Below are 20,589 nucleotides of genomic sequence, written 5' to 3'. Positions count from 1 at the left end.
AACAAAAGTCTTAAAACTAGAAAATAGTCATGACCTTTGAGTCAACAATTTTTTTTCCTTTTATTTCATCATATTATAGAGATACAAATATTGTTAGGGTTACAAATATTGCCCCTGTCCCCCCTCCCTCCCCGAGTCAACAATTTTGCTTTTAAGAATTTGCTTATGACAACAATCAGAGTTAGGGAAAAAGAAGGTTAATATCACATTACTTATAATAACAAAAAAACTGAAGAACACTTAAGTACCCAACAACAGGAGGTTGGTTAACTATATCATGGTATAAGCAAGGGATGGAACACTATGTAGCTGCTAAAAATATTAAATAAGATTTAGTGGTATAAGAAAATGTGATGTATTTTAAGAAAAAGAATACACACACACACACATAGACTCTATATAAATATATTTTAAAAGCTGTAAAGAATATATAACAAGCCGGGCTCGGTGGCTCACACCTGTAATCCTAGCACTCTTGGGACGCTGAGGCGGGCGGATTGCTCGAGGCCAGGAGTTCAAAACCAGCCTGAGTAAGACCCCGTCTCTACTAAAAATAGAAAGAAATTAATTGGACAACTAAAAATATGTATATACAAAAAATTAGCCGGGCATGGTGGCATATGCCTGTAGTCCCAGCTACTCGGGAGGCTGAGGCAGGAGGATCGCCTAAGCCCAGGAGTTTGAGGTTGCTGTGAGCTAGACTGACGCCACGGCACTCACTCTAGCCTGGGCAACAAAGTGAGACTCTGTCTCAAAAAAAAAAAAAAAAAGAATATATAACAAAAACTTCACAGTAATTCTCCTTGAATGGATATATGTTAAATAGTATTTATTTTTTTTCTCTGTATTTTTCTGTACTTTCTAAATTTTCTATAATAAATGTGTAGTACTTTTGTAATTAATAAAAATATGAATGGGGGAGGGGGCAAGGGCAATACACGTAAACTTAACTTTTGTACCCCCACAATATGCTGGAAAAAAATAAATAAAATAAATAAATAAAAATACATTTTAAAAAATAGAATGCTGAAGAAAAAAAATATATGAATGTATTTCTTTTCTTTTAAAACCAGGCCTTTCTCAGTTGATTGTGCCAATATGATAAAGACATACATTTAGGAGAAAATATGCAACAGTGCTGCAATGTGCTCAGATCACACTTGCATACAAATAGTTGAATGCAAACTATTTTGTCAAGCCTCAAGTACACCCTTGGCCTTGGAGCTCAGCACAGAGTTCCCTTGCCTTTAGCAGCATGCAATCCAGAAAGAAGCGCCTCAGTGGGCTGTCCCTGAGCCATGAAGCCTTCCAAACTCCTGTTAGCATAGCAGAAAGGCCAATTCCCCACTGAACAGGCAGATGGTGAAACATCCCCTTGGCTCTTGTAGATCTAACCATGTTGGTGCAGACACAGCTGAAAAAAGGCAAGCAAGTTCACCAAGGCCAGGCAAAATTAGTCCTCTCTCAAGGGACTGCTGTGCCATGCCAGCTAGTATTTCCTGCGATGGCTCCAGGCCATTTCAAGGGTAGGTAATGGGCAAAAAACAATAGGCCTTACCCTGAAGGCCTGAGTCTCCCAACCAGTGAGGAGCTGGGCTTTGAACACTGTGAATACACTGTCAGCAAGTGACACGTCTTTCAGGAAGCAAAGAATTCCATGTGACAGCAAAGTGGAAAGAGGCCTTGACCATGAATCAGGAGCCCTGGGTGATGGTTACTTCTCACATGCCCCTCTCTTTGAATTTCAGTTCCTTGTTCTATAAAATACTGGGGGTGGGATAGGGAGTAGGTGGATGAAATGAGCTATAAAGTTGCTTCTAGCCTTCAAAAACGTTATAATGATTTATTATTATTATTATTTTTGAGACAGAGTCTTAACTCTGCGGCCCTGGGCTAGAGTGCCATGGCATCAGCCTGGCTCACAGCAACCTCAAAGTCCTGGGCTCAAGCAATCCTCCTGTCTCAGGTAGCTGGGACTACAGGCATGCACTACCATGCCCAGCTAATGTTTTCCGTTTTTGGTAGAGATGGGGTCTTGCTCTTTGCTCAGGTTGGTCTCGAACTCCTGAGCTCAAACGATCTGCCCGCCTCGGTCTCCCAGAGTACTAGGATTACAGGCGTGAACCACCACGCCTGGCCCGAAACCTTTATAATGATTTATAATGAAGTTATACAATATACATTTCAGTCACTCAAAATTTACTCAGTACCTGTTGTATCTGGCCAGCGGGAGTCAGGTAAACAAAACACTGTGCCTATCCACAAGACTCATAATCCAAAGCATCGAAAAACTTCCTGGCTCTGATATGTATAATTATTCACTCTACCATTTATTTAAGAGGATGTTTTTTTTATCAAAATTGAATTTTCTTTGTTGCCAGTAAAGCTAATTCCACTATTAGTGAGCAAGATGTATACTGTATACTGGGAGATAGTATAGGTTTGGGTTAAAAGCATGAGTTATAGAATCAGAGAGTCCCAGTTAAACCTTAGCTCCACCATTTTCTGAATAACCTTGAAAAAATTACTTGAATTCTCTCAGCTTCAGTTTCCTCATCTGTAAAAGGAGAATAACAATAGTACCCCACTTCCTGGAACTATCTTAGGGAGTAAATGACCTGAGTTATTTACAATAAGCTCTCAGTAAATCATTGTTATCTGTTGTTAATATAAAAAGTGTAAAAATAATTTTAATATCAGTTTTTTAAAAAGCACAAAATCTTAGAATATCAGATCAAAAAAAAAAAGGACCTCAGAAATAATTTCATTTCAATCCTCTCATTTTACACAAGGAAATCATTACTCAAAAAAGATCAGTAGAGCCCAGAAATCCCTAAGAGCTATTTTTTTTCTTTTTATACCCTATCAATGAATTAAGAAATATAATGTGCTTTTCTGAGAAACTAAAAAAAATATATATTTTGTAAATCATGTGGCAATTATTTCGACCATTACTATTATTTTGAATTGTCTATTTCCTTCTTACTGAAATTTGACTGCCATTTCAGAAAGTCTTTCCAAGAAGAATCTGGCATTTTGGTTGAATAGCCCAATTGACCCTTGCCCCAGTTTCACAAAACTCAATTGTGATTGATCCAAGTAGGCTCAAAATTGCCCTCCCAGTGCATGTACGCCACTCATGTTTTCCTCTCTTGGTTTTTCTATCCACTTTTGGCAAGTCAGAAAAAATAATTTTAAGTGTAGACAAGCCAAGTTTGTTTCATTGACTCCAATCAGACAGAAATGTTGTTTCTAGAAACCAAGACTGTGGGCCTACAACAGTGTCTGGAGAGCAATAAGAAAGTAGAAGGAAATGGAACTCATAGAGGTTACAGAGAAAGGGAGCTAACATTTATCCCATGCTTTCTACGTGCCTAGGGATTCACTCAATCCTCACAACAACCCTGTGAGTTAGAGATGACTATCCTCATTTCAGGTAAAAAAAAAACTGAGGGTCAGAGAGCAATTTGCCTGAAGTTGCACAGCCAGGAAATGATGGAGCTAGAATTTGAACCCAGGCCAGTCGGTTTCCAAACTCTTTCCAGTAAGTCGGCCATGCTCCAACCCACGGTCTTAATGACAATTGAATTGATAGAGAACCTCTTGGAGCAAAAAATATATTTAAAAAAATTGTTCCTATAAGACGATGTAGTCACATATTTGGAGAGAAGAGATCCAGTATGCAATTCACTAAAATGTGTTGAATGTCTAGTGAGTGTTACTAAAGCACTGAATTTCAATCGTCAAGACTCATCCCAAGTATCATAAGTAATGCTCTAGTCCTTCCTAATGTGGTTTTCTTATATTATGTGCTGCGATCCTCGTATTGTCAGGAAAGAGAGTGAAACTTAACAGATGACGATGAAGACAGGATTATATGCATTTTATTTCTGTAAGAACTTTACTCTACATCCAATCTCTTTGTAATCAATTGATTCATTTTTCATGGCCTTTTGGAGAGTGAAGGTTTTGTGTTCTCCTTCACCTCCCTCCCCTGGCTTTTTTTCAAAGCATTTTTCCAGTCCACTTACAGTTCAGAACAGATGTAGATTCTGGCCTGCTCCCAGAATCTTGCTGCTAAATCATGACTCCACCATTCCCCATGGACCGACTAGTGCCGAAGTAGAAAATGACTTCAATCCACAGCAGAATCTGTGTTGCTGCCAATCCAATTTAAGCCCAAAGAAGTCAATCTTATTTGCAGCATTTTTTTTCTTCGTTTCCAGTTCATGCTGAGAATATATAGTACATCAGATTTTGATGATTTATAAAGTATATCTTATGGCTTCTCTTTCCCTCACCGCCCAACATTGTCATTTGTCAATTCCCCAGACTTGAAGAGCAGCAAAGGAGCACAGTCTTCCGCAAATCTGGGAGACACAATAGATAAGCAATATCTAGATGTGGCTGCCATGCAAAAAACAAACAAACAAAACAAAAAAAAAACAACATGAACTCAAAGAGAAAATAAAATGAGTTTAAAAAAATGACTGCAAATCATTTAAAATGTGAATCAAGTTTTGAGTGTATGCCCCAGAAGATTGATGCAACATAACTCTGGGTTACCCACATATACTAGTGTCAGATGGATCATTTCCCCATCACTGATGAGTACAGGAAACTGTATTGTGTTGATAAAGAGCAGATGAGAGAAGTGATGGCTGCGGGTAACTCAGCCCTTTGTTACAGTAAAACGACTCCAGAAAACCCCAGGCTCAAAATACTGCAACATGCAATAGCAGGAACGCAAAGGGAACAGAACGTATTGTTACAAACTTCAGTTCCAGAAACATTTAAAAAATATCCACCATGAAATGGCCTTGACTGAGTGCAGCTGCACATCCTCCTTATAGATAAAGCAGAAGCATCAGGTGGTATCCTCAGGACAAATTCTAGGGCTCGCAGAACCTGTCTATTCAGGGTTCCCTTTTTCACTTGCTTAAATATATTTAGGTTCTTTGAGCCATGACATTCCCCCAAACAAGCTTACTGACTTCATTCATTTATTCATTCACCAAATATGTGCTGAGCTCTACTATGGGTCAGGCATCGTCCATGCCATTGGACACAGAGCATTGAACAAGGAAGACAAGGTCATTGCTATCATGGAGCATTCGTTCCAGAATCACACTTATATACCCAACAAGCAAAACTTAAAACATGTCACATATTTCGTCAGTATAGAAAATACTCAGTACTTAACAAATGGTATTTCAGAGTGAATGTGTTTTACTACCAATTTCAAGATTTTTCTTCTCCAAAAGATCCTTTCAGTTTTTTTTAGCCACAAAACAAATAGTCTTGGATGATATTAAAAGCAAGCAATGAAAACTTGGAACTTTTAGAAGAGCCATTCATTGCTATAAAACTGTGCAAAGCTTATCCTACCCTAAAATCTCTGTACAACAAAATGTAATAATCCAAAAGGACACACATTCACCAAGAGTGCAGCCCATTGGTCTTTGACCTACATAACTCTAAAGAAGTAACTTGTTAGTTTCTATTAAGGTTTGATGAACTTTGACACATTAGCACAAAGGATTTTAGATCAAGTGAATTATCTGAACAGGAGGTCTAAGCAAATAAAAAAATAAAATATAACAAAAGATATTGGACTGAAGTATACCCTTTTTATAGAGGAAGAAATTGACTTCTAAGAGGTAAAATAACTGGCTCTAAAACACAGAATTAGGGTAAAGGGCAGGAGGTCATGAGGAAGGCAAAGGTGGGGGTGAGATCCACAACTAACAATGGTGACCACCAGATTTCAGCACTTCATCAGTACAGGCTCACTTCCTCCACATGGGGAAAAAGTTAAAAAGAAAAAAAAAAAAATAGAGAGAGTAGCCAGGAGCCAAGACTCAGCTGAGAACAACAGGAAGCAGCAGCACTTTGAGTGTCACTGTGGCCACTCCAAATGGCAGAAGGTGAGGAACCAGCATAGTCAGCAAATATAAATGGATGTATGTACGCAAGAGGACAGAAATAAGGATAGCAGGCTCTGAAGATGCAACAATGAATAAGACATAGGGAACTCTGCGAGCAAACTGAGGTTAGAAGGGCACGCAGACTAATTACACTACCTGAGAGTTCGAGGCTGCAGTAAGCTAGGACCGTGCAATGCACTCTATCCTGGGTGACAGGGCAAGACCCCATTAAAAAAAAAAAAAAAGGACAGTAAAATAATGGGAGATCAAATGAAAATTGCATCTGTGGGGATGAGGAGAAGACAGTAAATAAGTATTGCCAATTGGACATGGTATCTGTGGGACAGTAGAGAAAAGAGTGGAACCTGGGTTTTGGGACTGGGTAACAGAGTGGCTGGAGCCCCTGCCAGGTCAGAGAATAATGATAACAACACAACAAGAATATGAATAGTTTATATAGAGAGAATGCTAATTATATTCTAGGCACTGTTCCAAATGCTTTACATGTATTCATATAACCCTCAAAACAATCCTAGGAGGTTAGTTCTTTTACTAGCTTCATTTTACAGATGAGAACAAAAGATATTTTGAGGGGAAAGAGGATGCAGTTAGTTTTTGAAATGGTAAGCCTAACCTCCTCTTTCTAGAGGCGCCCCCAAAAAGAGCAAGAAAAATGTAGGACCATGGGTCAAGGGATTGTCTTAGAAAATCTGGAACATTTAAATTTTATCACATCAGGAGATAGCTTGACATTTTATATATAATTTTATATGCCTGTAATGCTAGAGATTATGTACATATTATATTAATTAATACAGCCTTGGCTCACTCAGCAGAAAACTAAACCTAAAATACCAAAGAGCAAGAGCTACTTTCAATCACAAATTTCTCTTAAATGATGCAAGGCAAAATTAGGTATGGAAATGGCAAATCAATTTTATTTCAATTTTAATTTTCAAAATAGTTAAAAAAAAAAAAATCACTGAGATGAAAATCAGCGTCCCCCAGGCGCCCCCTTGTGGCTTGGATTAATGATTCCCAAGTTTATCCCACGGACAGAATTTACCTGGAAAACTTTTTGTAAATAGTTGCCAAGGCTGCAGCCACATAGGGGCTGAGTAGGAGGAGATCTATATGGTTGAAAGCTATCCAAAGTGATTTTTTTTTTTGAGACAGAGTCTCACTCTGTTGCCCAGGCTAGAGTGAATGCCATGGCGTCAGCCTAGCTCACAGCAACCTCCTCAAACCTCACTCAAACTCCTGAGCCCAAGCAATCCTTCTGCCTCAGCCTTCCAAGTAGCTGGGACTACAGGCATGTGCCACCATGCCTGGCTAATTTTTTTTCTCTATATATATTTTTAGTTGGCCAATTAATTTCTTTCTATTTTTAGTAGAGATGGGGTCTCACTCTTGCTCAGGCTGGTTTTGAACTCCTGACCTTGAGCGATCCACCACCTTGGCCTCCCAGAGTGCTAGGGTTACAGGCGTGAGCCACTGCACCCAGCCACAAAGTGATTTTTATTACCAGCCACTGTGAAAATCTGCAGCTTAAAAATTCTTTTTTTTTCTGAAACAACTTCAGAAACAAAGTTTTTAGAGCCATAAAAAAACTTAGAGATCAATTTATCCCCTTTTACATTTTACAAGTGAAAAAAGTGAAATCAAAGACATGAAATGGCATGCCCAAATCACAGAGGGTGTAAATGTCAAAACCAAGAGCAGAGCCTACCGTCTCCTGGTCCTCAGTGCAGCATGATTAATTGGAACAGTGCTGTCTAATCCCATCTATGTCAACATGTTTATCCCTGAACTCACTGAGAGCTCTACAATGTCCCCTACACCCTACCTTACCTCTTGACTGAGGAGAGCACAGACAATGTTGCCAACAGATATTCTTTGGAGGTACATTGTTTCCTTTCTAATATTTGGCCGTATCTTAAAGATTGATTTTAAGGAAAGCACAGGGAAATAAGCAGGAGAAAGTGTACCGTATAGGACAAGCCTCTTAAGTTGTAGCTCTTCTCTTCTCCAAGATTTGCCCATAACCAATCTTAAGGGAGTGCTAGGCAGGAACACCTCCCTACAAATGTGAAAGTATTGCCTGCCATTCCACATTAAACTTTCATTCATTTGGGACTTGAAATTTGAAAGGGCATCTGAAAACACAGCTCCCCAGGGAGGGGATGAGGAAGGTATAACAGGAAAAACCACCTTCCAGTCTGCCCCTAGGCAAGGATTAGTTGACAATCTGCAGAAACACGGACTAAGGCCTTGGTTAGGTTCTGAATAATGAAAGGAATTTGGAAAGTAGAGAAAATAGGCCTGACAACGTTTGTCTACCTCATCATTTTGCAAGCTCTAGTTCTATTTATCCCCAACATAATTACATTTCTGAGATTCCTCTGGGTTCTTGGCCTCTGATCTCTTTCAGTGCCCACATCTGCTTTGAGAAGTTCAGAGTTCACCTAAACTTTGCTTTCTTAAAAGTCACATCAGCGGGCATGGATGTTCCCTGGGAGCTTGTTAAAAATGCAGACACTTGGGGCCCCACCCCAGAGCTAATGAAGTAGAATTGGCATTTTAACAGGATCCCCAAGTGATTCGTGTGTCCATTAAGGTTTGAGAATTACCACTCTAAAAAATAAATTTTGGAATCCTGTGGCTGGGTAAGAAACAAAAGGTTACCTAGGCCAGTTCAGAGTTTTTTCAACCGTATTGCAATTGAGAGTTGCATGGAATGTTTCCATGATTCTAAGAAACACAATTATGTTTTGCTGAACTTGCTGAATGTATACATGTTTTTTTAAGTTTGGGGATTATATCAGAACCCAGTTTCTTCTCTTTCTTTAAATCACACCCTTAACTTCACCTACAGTGGTACATTTGCTTCCATATGCAATCAGAGAACTAGATAGCAAACAGCACAAGCATTGTCATTTGGAGTAGAAAATAAATGGCAGCAGCTCTCAGAAGGCAATGAGATATGCGGACTTCAGCAAATTACTTGGTTTTCTCAAATATCAATCACTACATCGACAAGATGGAGACAATACTGTCTGGCCTGAATATCTCCCAGGAACGTTAAAAGGAGCAAAAGAGTTCCCAGTCTCTGCAAATGGCGCGGCTGACTACCAAGTGGCTCAGATCAGAAATGTGGGGGCCACCCTGACCTCCCACATCAAGTCCATCCCCAATTATTTACCAAGCTTATCACTTCTCTCAAAACCTTTTTTCTACCTAAAGGAAGAAGCCAAGGCGTAAAATATAATTTCAAAGAGTTTACTTGAGCCCACGTGAGGAGAGCTGCCCAAGGCACAGTTCCCAGTTGCCTTGGGCAATGCTCCCTTGGCCTTTGTTACAAGCAAGTTTTTAAAAACAAAGGGGAACTAAGGTTGGGCTGATACAAAGTTGTTTGACAGGAATTCTCATTGGCTTACAGAAGTAACATGGATTAGTGTTGGGCTGTCCACTGTTGAACTACCGGGTCTGCGTTACTGTGTGTCCAGAGTATGGCATTTTATGGCCACTGTCCTCAGTTAGTCTAGGGCCCACATAGCAAGTGGCTTCAAGAGGTAATTATTTAGCTCAAGGTGGTGGTGAGGTATTTCTGTCACATTTTTTTTTTTTTTTGAGACAGAGTCTCACTCTGTTGCCTGGGCTAGAGTGCCATGATGTCAGCCTAGTTCACAGCAACCTCAAACTTCTGGGCTCAAGCAATCCTCCTGCCTCAGCCTCCAGAGTAGCTGGGACTACAGGCATGCGCCACCATGCCTGACTAATTTTTTCTACATATTTTTAGTTGGCCAATTAATTTCTTTCTGTTTTTAGTAGAGACCGGCTGTTGCTCTTGCTCAGGTTGGTTTCGAACTCCTGACCTTGAGCAATCCACCCGCCGTGGCCTCCCAGAGTGCTAGGATTACAGGCGTGAGCCATGTGCCAACCCCTAATTTTTGTCACATTTTAAATGCCTCTCTGGGCCTAATAATTTAAAAGGACCACATACCCCAGATAAAATGCATCTTCTCTTTCTCACCTTCCATTTCTTCTATCCTTGCTGCCACTACTCTGGACAAAGCCACCAACATATCTCACCTAAACCATGGCCTCCTTTGTGGACTCCCACCGCTATTACCCTTCAGATCATTATGTAGCCTGAAACGAGGGGATTTTTAAAAAAATACAATTTTGGTCACAAAATTCCCCTACCTCAAACTCTTCAATGGCTTTCCACGAAAAGCCCTTAGGTAAAAGACCCCAAATCCTGGTTTGACTCTGACTCTTTCTGCCTTCAGATCTGGCCCTTAACACCTTCTCTCTTGCCACCCTCTAGTTATATCTATGTTGAAAATCAGGACTCACTGAACATAATCAGGAAACAACCGAAGGAAACCAAAATATGCCACCCCCAAATATACTTCTTTGTCATGTTTTGATATGGTTAATCGGAGAGGTTGCAGACAGAGGAATTGCTCTGAAAAGCTGTCCTTTTGTGGGGGAGAGTTGCAAAAATCTCATTGGTGTAGAGGAAATCTACATTAGTGAGGTAAAGGGCAGATGCAAACAGGCTTTCTCTGAGGTCCCCCTTATCTGCTGTATCCACTGTAGGAAAGATGAACTCACAGGAAAAGCAGACTAAAAGTCTGACACTTCAAAAGTCTGATAGAAAAACTTACCACAGGGTACCCCTCTTATCTTTCTGAGGGCAGCTGCCCTTGATGTTTCATCTGCCTAATAAGCCTGCTTTTGCTCACCGACCTTCCTCCTCCTTCCCTTCCCTAACCTGCGCCTGGGCTCCAAGCCTCTATTCCTTTCTGCACAACACACAAACTTTAGTCATCTGGCTCTTCTTTGAGTCTCATGTTTCCAGGACACCTGTGTCCATGTGCACAATAAATGTATATAGGCTGGGCACGGTGGCTCACGCCTGTAATCCTAGAACTCTGGGAGGCAGAGACGAGAGGATTGCTCGAGGTCAGGAGTTTGAAACCAGCCTGAGCAAGAGCGAGACCCCGTCTCTACTATAAATAGAAAGAAATTAATTGGCCAACTAATATATATAGAAAAAATTAGCCGGGCATGGTGGTACATGCGTGTAGTCCAGCTACTCAGGAGGCTGAGGCAGGAGGATTGCTTGAGCCCAGGAGTTTGAGGTTGCTGTGAGCTAGGCTGATGCCACGGCAATCACTCTAGCCTGGGCAACAAAATGAGACTCTGTCTCAAAAAAAAAATGTATATAGTTTGTTCCCATTATTCTGTCTATTGTCAATTTGATTTATAGACTCAAATTATAGAACCTTGAGAAAGAGAAGAGAATTCCCTTCACTTCTACATAACTTAATATCTGTCTTCCACCGTCTCTTTAACCCTTCATGTGACAGTTTCTTCTCTGTTGCTTGGATGAAAATGCCAGGAGTTTCAATGAGTTTTTGGTTCCTTTTTGGGTAATAGAAAATATTATAGTCATTTCCAGTGGCAAGCATATTTTCCAGTTCAATATTTTTAAATATTTAATCTCTCCAGCAAAAGAAATAATCCAAAGAGTACATAGACAAATTACAGAATGGGAAAAAATATTCACAAACTATGTATCCCACAAAGGACTAATATCCAGACTCTATAAGAAACTCAAACAACTCAGCAAGAAAAACAACAACAACAACAACAAAGATTATAAAGTGGGCAAATAATATGAACAGGCATTTTTCAAAAGAAGGACACTTGCATTTTTAATATGCAAGTGTCCAACATGAAAAAATGCTCAAATCATTAATCATTAGAAAAATGCAAATTAAAACCACAATGAGATATCATCTCACTCCGATTTGAATAGCCAGTATAAAAAATTCAAAAAAACAATAGATGTTAGTGCAGATGTGGTAAAAAGGGAAAACTTATACACTGTTGGTGGGAATGTAAATCAGTACAACCTCTTTGGTGATCAGTATGCAGAATCCTCAAACAACTAAAAGTAGACCTACTGGCCAGGTACGGTGGCTCACGCCTGTAATCCTAGCTCTCTGGGAGGCCGAGGCGGGTGGATTGCTCGAGGTCAGGAGTTCAAAACCAGCCTGAGCAAGAGCGAGACCCCGTCTCTACTATAAATAGAAAGAAATTAATTGGCCAACTAATATATATACAAAAAATTAGCCGGGCATGGTGGCGCATGCCTGTAGTCCCAGCTACTTGGGAGGCTGAGGCAGGAGGATTGCTTGAGCCAGGAGTTTGAGGTCGCTGTGAGCTAGGCTGACGCCATGGCACTCACTCTAGCCTGGGCAACAAAGTGAGACTCTGTCTCAAAAAAAAAATAAATAAATAAATAAATAAATAGCAGACTTTTGGGGGGAGGGGGGGAAATGGGCATTTATTGAAACCTTAAAATCTGTACCCCCATAATATGCCGAAATAAAAAAATAAAAAAAAACAAAAAACAAAACCAGACTAGAAACAAATAAAAATAAATAAATAAATAAAATAAAATAAAATAAAAGTAGACCTACCATTTATTTGATCCTGCAATCCCACTAATGGGTATTTACCCAGAGGAAAATTAATCGTCATATATCAAAAAGATACCTGCACTTGTATGTTTATCTAACATAATCAACGATGGCAAAGATATGCAATCAACCTAAATGCCCATCAACTGATGAATGGATAAAGAAAATGTCATATATATATATATATATATATATATATATATATATACACCATGGAGACACACACACACTATTCAGCAATAAGAAAGAATGAAATAACATCTTTGGCAGCAACTTAGATGGAACTGGAGGCCATTATCCTAAGTGAAGTAACTCAGGAACAGAAAAATAAATGCTGCATGTTCTCACTTACAGGTGGGAGCTAATCTGTGGCTACACAGTGACACAGAGCAGTATAATGGGCACTAGAGATTCATAGATGGGAGGTAGGCAGGGAATGAAGGATGAAAAATTATCTATGGCACACAATGTACACTATTCAGGTGATGTGTACATCAAAAGCCCAGATTCCACCATTATACAACATATATGTAACTAAATGTAACTTGTACCCCCTAAATCTATTAAAATAATAAAAGGAAATCTAGTTCCATTTAACCATCAAAACACAAAACTTTATTTCAAGTTAAATTGTGCCCCCAAGGGGTGGGTATGGCCCCATTCTCCCACTTGATACCCCCACCTTCCTCAACCCTCTGCACCCCTCCATCATGCCAAATCTGGCTTCTGACTTTCAACCAGGATGTTGAAGCAGAGGAAGAGAGGGGAGGTAAAGAGAGGATTAAAGTTCTCTTTTGGCTGATTTGCCCATAAGCTGTCATGCCAAATGTAAAAGTCAAGCTGCCCCTACTGCTGGCTTCTCTCCTGACTTCAAATGCAGATGACTCCAGCCATTTTGCGTGTAGTCTCTTGAAGCATGTGTTGACATCAGTGCACCATGTCTCCAAACTCCTCACAATTCATATCAAATTATCCTACTGGTCCTTTTGAAGCCTTTTGCTCTTGTTTTGAGGAAAGTGTAGGACCCCATCCCTTTCTCCCTTGGAGGGGTTGGAGGAAACAGCCCTCCCTTCCAAAAATCATCCCTACCAGTGTTTCTTACATTTCCATTCTTTCAACAATTTTATATCCATATGTGGCTGAGGGATTCACAAGTTGTGTAGCATGACAACTTTCTAAATACCTACCTACCTTGAAATTATAGGATAGTCTGTCTTAGAACTCATTTTCATTTCTTTTTTTTTTTTTTTTTTTTTTTGAGACAGAGTCTTGCTTTATTGCCCAGGCTAGAGAGAGTGCCGTGGTGTCAGCCTACCTCATAGCAACCTCAAACTCCTGGGCTCAAGCAATCCTCCTGCCTCAGCCTCCCGAGTAGCTGGGACTACAGGCATTGCGCCACCATGCCTGGCTAATTTTTTTTCTATATATATTAGTTGGCCAATTAATTTCTTTCTATTTATAGTAGAGATGGGGTCTCGCTGTTGCTCAGGCTGGTTTCGAACTTCTGACCTCGAGCAATCCGCCCACCTTGGCCTCCCAGAGAGCTAGGATTATAGGCATGAGCCACCGCGCCTGGCTTCATCTCCATTTCTGATCTCTTGCTCCTGTTTTAGGTCAATGCTTGCATTTTCACATTGTGTTTTTTGTTGTTGTTGTTTGTTTTGAGACAGAGTCTAGCTCTGTTGCCTGGGCTAGAGTGAGTGCCCTGGCGTCAGCCTAGCTCACAGCAATTTCAAACTCCTGGGCTCAAGTGATCCTCCTGCTGATGCAGAAAACGTGGGGGCGCTGGGACATGGCCCGCTTGCCGCCTCCCTGACGCTCCGCATCCCCGCTGGGCTGGTGGTGTGCGAGGCCGGTTGAAGGGCATGGTGCTGGGCCACCACGTGCTCCCGCCTATTTCTGGCCATGTGGTTTGCGTGATTCTGATTGGATAATTTTTGAATCCCACTGTTGTTGATTGGATGTTAAAGCTCATTGCTGATTGGATGTTAAAGCTTGATGTTGATTGGATGTTAAAGCTTGTAGTTGATTGGATGCTTTTGAGCCCTACCAAGGGTATAAAAGCAGGAGGAGAACAAGGAAGGGGGGGGGTCAGAAGATCAGAAGACAGGAAGAGAGCTGTAACACTAGGTGTGCTGAGCCTGCCAGAGGAATAAAGGCTGTTCTCTGACTTTTCGTGTGCTGCTCGGTTCTTTCCCCGTTCAAGAGCTGTAACACTAGCTGTATACTTGCTGCAACACTGCCTCACCTTCCCAGAGTGCTAGGATTACAGGCATGAGCCACCATGCCCAACTTCACATTGTGTTGCATGGGATTTTTGTTGATTTCTCAAACACACCACATTCTCACTGGCTCCTAGGCTAACATGGTATCACCTCTTCTTGGAACACTTAACTCACCCCATTTCCCTTCATTTGGCTGGTGGATACTTGTGCATCTCCAACGGCTTACCCACATTGCAGATACAAAAGGGTTGAGAGAGTGAAAATAAACAGAGGATTTGTAGGCTAAAGATATGAACTGGTATTTACTTCATAGGTGAGGAAATAAGAAAAACCAATCAACATATGAAAATGTAATTAATTACACAGAAACTGCAAATTAAAACTATGAGGCCGGGCACGGTGGCTCACGACTGTAATCCTAGCACTCTGGGAGGCCGAGGCGGGCGGATTGCTCGAGGTCAGGAGTTCAAAACCAGCCTGAGCAAGAGTGAGACCCCGTCTCTACTATAAATAGAAAGAAATCAATTGGCCAACTAATATATACAGAAAAAATTAGCTGGGCATGGTGACGAATGCCTGTAGTCCCAGCTACTTGGGAGGCTGAGGCAGCAGGATTGCCTGAGCCTAGGAGTTTGAGGTTGCTGTGAGCTAGGCTGACATCATGGCACTCACTCTAGCCTGGGCAACAAAGCAAGACTCTGTCTCAAAAATAAATAAATAAATAAACAAACTATGAGACACCATTTCCACCCACCATCCTGGCAAACATGAGAAAATGTGACAATATCAAATGTTGGGAGGATATATAAATGCTTAACTATTGCTGGTAGCAGTATAAATTGGTCCAAACTCTTTAGAAAACAGCTTGTCATTACCACATTAAGGTGTGTTGTAAAGTAGCGGATCAAGGGGACTCGGACACCAGAATCCAATCAGCCAAATTTACTTTATTTTTACCTGCGCAGGGGCTGTCACCACTCCATGCAAGAAGGGAAAAGCAGCCCCAAACAAAGCCTTTGCAGTTTTTTTATACCCTGAGGGCTGGCAGCTATGCAAGCAAGCAATCACAGAAAATCACAGAAGCAGAACTTTGTGGTTAGCTGTTAGCGAACAATGGAAAGGTACACTAAGGGACAAGGGACTTTTCTGGAACAGGACCTCTGTATTCTTTTTGAGAACAGGCCTCCTCGACTCCCTCCTCCCTCCTCTGGGAACTTCTTCTGGGAACTTTTTTACACGGTCGGGACCTTTTACTAATAGTTGGAGCAAGACTGACTCCATTTTAGATCTACAGGAGCCATCTTTAGTCTATCTACTTCAGGTGAATATATGCATATTTTATTACTTAGCAATTCACTTCCAGCATATACCTAGAGAAACATTTATACATGTGTGTCAGGAGACATGTCCTGAATGTGTGTCAGGAGAATGTTCATGGTATCACTGTGATGGTCAAAAACTAGAAAGAATAAAAATGCCCATTGGCAGAGTGGGAAATAGATCATGGTCATTCATATTGTGGGATGCTATACTACAGCAAAAAACAAATGAACCACAGTTCCATGAAATAAGATGGATTAATCTCAGGAACTTAATGTTAAATAGAATATTTGCAGTATAATATGTTATATATAAAGTTCAAAAGTTAATATATTTTGGACATATGTATATACATAGATGTAATAAAACTAGAAGCCGTTAGAGATGTATTCCTAGGTTTAAAAAAAAAAAACAAAACAAAACAAACAAAAAAAAAAAACTAGAAGCCGGGGAGAAATAAACAAAAAATTTAGGATAGTGTTTTTTTCTGGATCAAGAGGTACAGTGAAAAAATGATGCACATACTCATACAATGGATATATGAGTATTTGTTAGATTCTTTATAATGTGTCTGTATTTTACATATAAATGATACATTCATAAATGGTTATATCTGCATAAAATATTTGATAAAATTTGAAAAGTAGGGGTTTAGTTATTTCTCCTTTTATTATCAAGTGTTTCCACCATATTAATCTTCTCTGTTATTTCAAGGTGCCAACAGGGCCTGTGATTATTGAATGTCAACCCGTTTCAAGGCCACCATCTGAGCCTCAACTGAGAGGAGTCATTCTGCCCATGTGCCAAGCCCAGCAGTAGACAGTGCAGGAAGGTGGGAGGATAAGAACCAAGTTCTAATCCTGGCTTTGCCATTTACCAGCTGCAGGATCATAAGAATCTTGGCCTCAGTTTTCTCGCCTACAAAATAAGAGTAACAACTCCAACTTCACAGGGTTCTTGTGAGGATTAACTGAGGTAAACATGCACCACAAACTTGGACATAGAAAGTACTCGGAATATGTTCATTTCCTTCCCTATCATGAAAGATACAGGTAAGTGTGTGTGTTCAAAATGCTATAGAACTATCGCTGTTATTTACAAACCAAATTTAAGCCTGTGCACTATTTGAGTGAACTCATTCTTTCCTTCAACAGAAATTCATTAAATGGTTACTGTGTGCCAGGTGCTTTGATGATAGATCAGTAGTTTCAACTTTACAGATGAAAAATAGTGTCTTTTTTAACCTCAGGGCTAGACCCAATGACGAGATTTCTGACCCAAGCTGTGCACTACATAAGAATGAAGTCACAGAGACTTAGGCTTTATGCAAGTAAAATGTTTAATAAATAATGACAATATGATCCTTGGCGCCAGTATGGTACTTTAGGCCATTCATACTCCCTGCCATCTGCTGAATCATTGCAAAGCTGGGAAACATGAGTTCCTAAAGCTACCTGGAAGGCTGGTTATGTCATCTCTGGTTGTAATGGATCCTGAAATATATGTCATCCCCTGGGTAGGGAGGGAAGTTTTAACTCCTGGGAAGTGAGATATTATTTTGTTCCAGTTTACAAAAAAGATCTATTAGACTTCATTCCCAGAAACTGTCTCCTGAATGACTTAAGGCAGGGCTAAGGAAACAGAAAGCATATTTTTAATTGATTCTTTCTTTGAGCTGAGCTCCAAGTCACCTAATAAATTTTTAAATTTCCAAAGAGCTAGTTGCATTCAGAGTGACTCCAAAAAAGATGTTCTAATTTGGGATGTCACAGGTGTCAGTGCCATGAATCATTAAAGCAAAATTGCTGCTTTGACTGACTGTGGGCTATAGGAAAGGATGTCCTCTTTGTCCTCCTCATCTGCCTATTCCTCCTTCACTTTATTGAATATCAGTTCTCAAAATTAGGGCTATGAATCCAATCTATCCTCCTATTAATAATTCATATGTTAGGTCATGGAAGAACCATAGGGCTTTAATTTTAATTTTTTTTTTTTTTTTTTTTTGAGACAGAGTCTCACTCTGTTGTCCGTGCTACAGTGCCGTGGTGTCAGCCTAGCTCACAGCAACCTCAAACTCCTGGGCTCAAGCAATCCTTCTGCCTCAGCCTCCCGAGTAGCTGGGACTACAGGCATGCACTACAATGCCCGGCTAATTTTTTCTATATACGTTTATTTGGCCAATTAATTTCTTTCTATTTTTAGTAGAAACGGGGACTTGCTCTTGCTCAGGCTGGTCTCAAACTCCTGACCTCGAGCAATCCACCCGCCTCGGCCTCTCAGAGTGCTAGGATTACAGGCGTGAGCCATGGCGCTGGGCCAGAACCATAGGGTTTCAGAGCTGGCAAATGGAGCTCAGAGTTGCTGCATGCATTCCTCAAGGTCATATATCTTAGTTCAATGGTTCTCAAACTGTAGTGTGCATCAGTCACCTGAAGGACTTGTTAAAACCCAGATTCCTGGGCATCATCCCTGGAGTTACTAATCTAGTGTATATGGCATGGAGCCTGAGAATCTGCGTTTCTAGAGAATTTCCAGGTGTTTCTGTTGCTTCTGGTGCAGTGGCCACACTTTGAGAATGGCTGACTTAGTTCATTGTAGGACAAGGTGTGGAGGCCAACCCTCATGTAGTGTAGTACTTTTTCCAAGGGGACTTTTTTTTAAAAAATATATTTATTTATTTATTTATTTGTTTGTTTGTTTGTTTATTTTGAGACAGAATCTCGCTTTGGTGCCCAGGCTAGAGTGAGTGCTGTGGCGTCAGCCTAGCTCACAGCAACCTCAAACTCCTGGGCTCAAGCAATCCTACTGCCTCAGCCTCCCAAGTAGCTGGGACTACAGGCATGCGCCACCATGCCCGGCTAATTTTTTCTATATATATTAGTTGGCCAATTAATTTCTTTCTGTTTATAGTAGAGATGGGGTCTTGCTCTTGCTCAGGCTGGTTTCGAACTCCTGACCTTGAGCAATCCGCCCGCCTCAGCCTCCCAGAGTGCTAGGATTATAGGCATGAGCCACCTCACCCAGCCGGTAGAGATTTTCAATTGCCTTGGAAGGACATAGGTGTAACATAAAAAAGGGGTGTGTTCACAGGTAAGGGGCAGAGAATTATGCATATCAGGAAGCCTATGTTACTTGTCCATCACCTGATAATTAACAATTCATCAATGAGCTGGTGTTGTCTCAGGAAGACAATGGAAAATCCTTTCAAAAAAGCCAATTTGATCATGGTCGAAATTTGCAAAGTGTCTGTCTTTCCTCAGATGATTTCCAGCTCATTTTAATGGGCCTGAAAATCTGAAAATAAATTATTTTGAAGTGATTATATAAATTATGCATGAGTATCAATTGAATATTCAAGTATAATGAGTTTATAGAATACAAGAGAGTGTTTCTTTTGAGATGTTGCAATACTGCTATTGTTAGGTTCAGGGCCCAGCTGATTGCTTATAGGAAGCCTTTGTGTAAATTTGAAAAAGGCACCCCCTCTGGGTGATGCAGCCCTATGGGTGCATGATTTGGCGAGTAGACTTTGGGTTGGATCTTAGCTCTGTTTTGTCCCATTGGCAAGGTGCCTTTGCACAATGCACAAACTGCACTTCCTTATGTTGCAGCCCCGGTTGCTTTTGGAAATGTGTGCCAGCAGAAAAATGTAAAAGTCTGAAGTGCTTGCACTGGTCCTTCAAGAGTACCCTTGAAATATGTAAAAGTGATTGGCTCCTTCTCTTACCCCAGCACAGAATTTATTTACAAGAGACTGTCAGTTAAGCTCGAAAATTCCATGAAAGCAGATGGAGCCTTCATGATAGAGAATTGAGATCTTGTTTTAGCAAGTCTGTTTCCTGAAGAGGCATAGCTGGTGGGCCATCCTTCCTAAGCCAGAGGCAAGCAACCAACACCAGAAATTTGTATTTTTGGCACCAGAATTGCCTCGTTTTCTACCTGTTGCACTGATACAGCAAAAGAAAAACTGTGTTGTGTTGGGTGTAGAGCTAAAACCCTTTACACTCACCTAGATAAACTGGAACTTAGGGGTAGTAGATGTTAGCAGTAAAAAGTTATATGCACTTTTATGTCCATGTTCCTTCCTAAAACCATTGCCTGAATGGTGCCATGGCCGTGGGAGCAAGAATCTGATACAGAAATCTGAAACTGAGTTTCCAGTTCCAGGAAAAATTGGAGTAGATACACATCTTTCTAGTCCTTTTACTAAGCACAGCTAAAGCCCCTGGATGTTGTATATAAAACAAGTATGAGAAGTTTCTAAAAGGCAGAGAGAAGATGGGCTTGGGTAGGGATTTCAGCACCAAAGGGATGACATGGCAACATGGGTTTTCTCCTTGCTCTATATAGCCTCGACCTGGGTGCTAAGAAGCAGGCAGTCTGAAAATATTAACAGGTACAGACAAAAAGGTCCCAGTAAAGTTCAGCTTTCTCTAGCTACAGGACAAGAAAAGGGGCAGCCTAAACAGTCAACAGAGCAAAGAGATAACATACAGAATGGGAGAAGATATTTGCAAACTATACATTTGATAAGGGGTTAATATCTAAAATATATAAGGAACTCAAATGACTCACTAACAAAAACAAAAAAAAAAACCCTAATTTTTAAAATGGGCAAAA

This window comes from Microcebus murinus, chromosome 12 (genome assembly GCF_040939455.1).
Source record: "Microcebus murinus isolate Inina chromosome 12, M.murinus_Inina_mat1.0, whole genome shotgun sequence".
Classification (NCBI taxonomy): Eukaryota; Metazoa; Chordata; class Mammalia; order Primates; family Cheirogaleidae; genus Microcebus; species Microcebus murinus.
This window is presented reverse-complemented; position numbering follows the sequence as displayed.